We start from the raw sequence: 4,793 nt of genomic DNA on the forward strand, positions 1-4,793 counted from the left end.
CTCTGCAGGCGAGTGATCTCACGAGCTGTCCTCTTACAATTGTCCTCAAGAAGTTAATGAACGGTGTGCACAGGACACGACCCCGAGTGCAGTCAAAATGGGCGGGGTGACGAGTGAGTGTCGTGCTCGTTTGCAGCTGGAGAACCTTAGAGAGTCTGGGACCTTAGAGATGCGAACCAGGGTCGCACAGTCAAGTAAGTGAGTTTAAAAGATATTCTTCTTCTCACAGTATTTTATTCATGGGACGATGAAAAGCAATAAATTAGTGTGAAGAGTAAAGATGTTCATAAAAAAGAATATCTTTGTTAATGTCAGTTTCCACAGAAATATTTCAACACCATGAGAATACCTGCACTAAAAATTGAAATGCTATATTACAAAAAAGTTATGAACTGATTTTTAAGATAATTTTGAAATTCAATAATGGCTTAGACTAAGTGTTTTAAACATGAAAAATAAGATATATTAATATCAATAATAATTTTTTGCACTAGGTTACTTTTATTTAGTAGCTTACATTTATTTATTAAAATGGATTAGGGATTATTAAATGGTCTTCTATTTTGATAATTGAAGATTTCTGAGAAATCATTAAAAAATTAAGGATATTTTATCTGTTATAACATGTTACAAGACACAATAAACTTATGCATACTTAATTTTGGAAAATTGCAAAAAAAATTTTAAATAACTATTTTACGGAAGAAATTGGGAATTGATTTAATGGCTAAAATATGAAACCATAAGTGATAAATAAAAGTGCAGACCATCTATGGAAGAACACTGTTGGTTCAGACTTTCAGAAAGATCTTATGGTGGTCAAAGTCAGTGAGGGTAATTGTGTGAGTAATTGGAATAAATCAGATAATGTAATTTAATAATTCAGACAAAGGATTCTTGAGTCATGGAGATCTAGAATTAATTCTAGCTTTGAAACTTACACTGAGTGACCTTTAAAAAGTTAGTGTCTAATGACCTAGTTTATTAACTTAAGATGGAAATAAGAACATATAAAATGTAATTCCTGTAAAACACTACTCAAATGGGCACTTAATAAATGTTAGCAATATTAAGTCATTATTTTAGTTACAATTGTTCTATTATTGTTTTTTGATTCATATGAGTTATACCATGTAAAAAAAAAAAAACGATTAGACAAGAGTTTCATATCAGTGTGGTACACGTTTTTGCAATATTTTGATGATTTTTTTCAGTCTTTTCATTGTTTATCGTTAAACATTTTATATAATCTAACTCATTCTTATTCTCATGAAAAATCAAACTGCTTTTGTTTAATCTAAGTAAGTCTGTGAATTATGTTTAGGCTTCATCATTTAAGTAATTCCTTTTAAAAATCTATAATTGCTGGATTAGTATATTATTATTCAAAGACACACAGTGTACTGATTACAACATCTAAAATTATTTATTCTTTGCCTATGGATTTCACTTTAAATTATATTGCTTAACAAAACATAATATGTGAATATGCACTTGATTAATTCTCCACAGGCAATAATTTGAATCCTTTAAGAAATCCTTCACCATATTTGATATTATTTAGGCTAGGTTTTCACCCTGAATTATTCAATGTTCTACTTTGATTTTACTGTATATTAATTTTACACCAATGGCATCACATCTAGCATTTGTGATCTCCCACTAAATGAGATGAACTAGTAGAAAGACAGGAGAGCAGCGATACATACCTTCTGTCACCAGTAAGTCGTGCATCCTTTAGTGGGAGGCCTGGCTACTCTCATGAAAACGCCTACTGTGGCTGAGCAAGAAGTGAAATTTAAAGACATAAATCTAGGACAAGAGCAAACAATGTCTGTGATCTTCACAGATTGCCCTGTGAAGACTAAGAGTGACTCAAGCGAAAAAAAGTAGATTTATCATAAATGCATCACTTAAGGCTTGAACAGGAAATTCTCACACTTGGGCTATTTTCAAATCAGTTTATCTCATCACACACCTCCAGAATATAGGAGACTTTCAGCTCCTATTGAAAGACAAGTAGACCTCTAAGTGTGTCATTTAGTTTGTCCATTTCCAAGTGCATCTGAAAACTTTTTATCACACTCCACAAGATATGGGGACAGAAGCTTGACCACCCATGGAGTTAACTTGTTTTCATCTCAATCACAAACAGTGCCAAAGTTAGCTTTGATAAGAGTGTCTTAGATATTTATCTCTGTATTAGTCCATTTTTGTTGCTATAGCAGAAATACCAAATAAACCTCTGTTCTTTATAAATTACCCAGTCTTTGGGTAATTTATAAAGAACAGAGGATTATTTGGCTCACAATTCTGGGATAGCTGCATCTGGCACGGGCCTCAGGCTGCTTCTACTTATGGCGGAAAGCGGCAGGCAGCCGGCAGGTACAAGCAGATCATATGGAGAGAGGAAGCAAGAGAGAGATAGAGAGAGGGGAGGTGCCAGGGTCTTTTTAAAATTTATTTTAAAAAAGATGACCAGTAAGGGGATCTTAACCCTTGACTTGGTGTTGTCAGCACCACGCTCTTCCAAGTGAGCTAACCAGCCATCCCTATATAGGGATCCAAACCCTTGGTTGGCCTTGGTGTTATCAGCACCGCACACTCCCAAGTGAGCCACGGGCCGGCCCATGCCAGGGTCTTTTAAACAATCATGAAATTAATAAAGTGAGATCTCACTCAGGACCCTCACCCCCCAGGTAGAGCATTAATCCATTCATAAGGGATCCACCCCCATGACTCAAACAACTTCCAGTACTGCCATATTGGGGATCAGATTTCCACATGAGTTTTGGCAGGGACAACACATCCAAACTCTATCAATGTCCTACTTTTATTACGTATTTGGCAGCTGGCCAGTACAGGGATCAAACTCAGACCTTGGTGTTATCAGCACCACGGTCTAACCAACTGAGCTAACCAGCCAGCCCCTACGTCCTGCTTTTAGAGGGTTGCTAAATCTTAGCATAACATACTTCTTTCCCTCATAACCTTCTTATATCATTTCTATTTGATGAAAAAAATTACAAATCATACTAACATTATCAACATATATATGATATTTGTCACTACTTATTCCGAGAAATTACTACATTTTCCACTTATTGTAGTGGCACAAACACCTTCATCGCCTAACTTATCTTCTCAATTTCTCTGATTCGCTTTTTAAAATTCTTGCATTTAATTTTATTTTTAAAATAAGTTATTTAATTTTCATATTTCTCTTGATAAAAATCAATGTATCTTGAAAGGATAAAACATTAAACTCTCAAGCTATATCAGCATGTTAGAGATTGAATTACTAAAGAAGTACTCATAATATTATTCACTTATTCATCTTCCACCATGACTGTCTGTGTTTTAATAGGAATATTTAGTTTTAAATAACAAAAACCCAACTAAAACTATGTAGGGAAAGAAAAGTAATTTTTGAAAACTTCACCTCGGAGGTTATGTTAACAAGTTGATGAAATAGAAATTTCCTCACTCTTATTCACCCGGCAACAATAATTTTGAACAAAAGTGCCTTTGTTGAAGGCATGGGATTCAAGTAGGAGTTTTTTAAAACCCTAGTGGAGCCCAAGATCAAGGGGGGTTTTTCTGAGAAAGTAGACCTGCACCCAGGTCACAGACTCACTGACTGTGATCTCATCTCCAGACCTGGAAACAGCCCATTCTGTTTCCTGTCCTTAGCTACATCCCTATTTGATGTTGGTCCTGCTACTGAAAACCATCCACAGGGGACCCAGGGGGAGTCAAACACACAAGTGACTCAGGAGACAGGCCCATTGACCTCAGTCTCAGCTGTAGACCCTGAGACAGCCCCCTAACTTGGCTTCAGCCCCTCTCAGCTAAGGTCTGAGATCAGTCTCGCACTCACAGTGACCTGCTGGGAGAAACATCCATCTGTGTCCCCAGGGCAGGCTTGCCGACATCAGTGCCACAGCACATCCTGCAATGGCCCTGAATCTCAACTCCAGCCCCTCTCAGGTGCAGCTTGAGAGCAAACCTGCCCAGACAAGGACGCAGAAGGTGACACGCTTGTCAGTACCCTGAAGTTTGACCTGCTGAACTCGGTTCCACTGTGGATTTTAAAATGGCTCAGGAATTTGGCTCCAGTGCCTTTCAACTGCAGTCTGAAGCAGACCTTGCCCACGCAGGGACCCACCAGGAGACACACTCATCTGTGAGCCCGGAGACAGGCCTGAAGACCTCAGTCTCAGCTGTAGATCCTTAATGAGCTCTCAGACTCAGATCTAACCCCTCTGAGCCATGGATTGAGGCAGTGCTATCTGCCCAGGACCCACCGGTAGGAGCTTTCCCACGAACCCAGAGAAACTCATTCTTATTCAAGCATCTAGTAAAATGCTCACCATCTGCAGACCCTGAAGCAAACCACCATACTAGTGCCAGCCCTATGGACCAAGTTCCTGGAGACAGTCCAGTCTATTCAGGGACCAGACAGGATCCATGCCCGCTAGAGCCTCTGGTAACAGGCCCATGAACCACAGACTCTGCTATGGACCTAGCAGCAGGCACATAACCCAGCTCCATGAGAAATAAATAAAAGACATCCAAATCTGAAAGGAAGAAATTAATTATCACTCTTTGCAAACTATATAACCTTACATACAGAAAACCCTAAAGCCTCCACCAAGCAAGTTTTATAAGTAATAAACAAATGCAGTAATGTTGCAAAATACAAAATTAATATACAAAAATTGGTTGCATTACTATACACTAGCAGCATGCAATCCAAAAAGGAGGGAAAGAAAACAATCCCATTTATGATA

The sequence above is a fragment of the Cynocephalus volans genome, chromosome 12 (genome assembly GCF_027409185.1).
Source record: "Cynocephalus volans isolate mCynVol1 chromosome 12, mCynVol1.pri, whole genome shotgun sequence".
Classification (NCBI taxonomy): domain Eukaryota; kingdom Metazoa; phylum Chordata; class Mammalia; order Dermoptera; family Cynocephalidae; genus Cynocephalus; species Cynocephalus volans.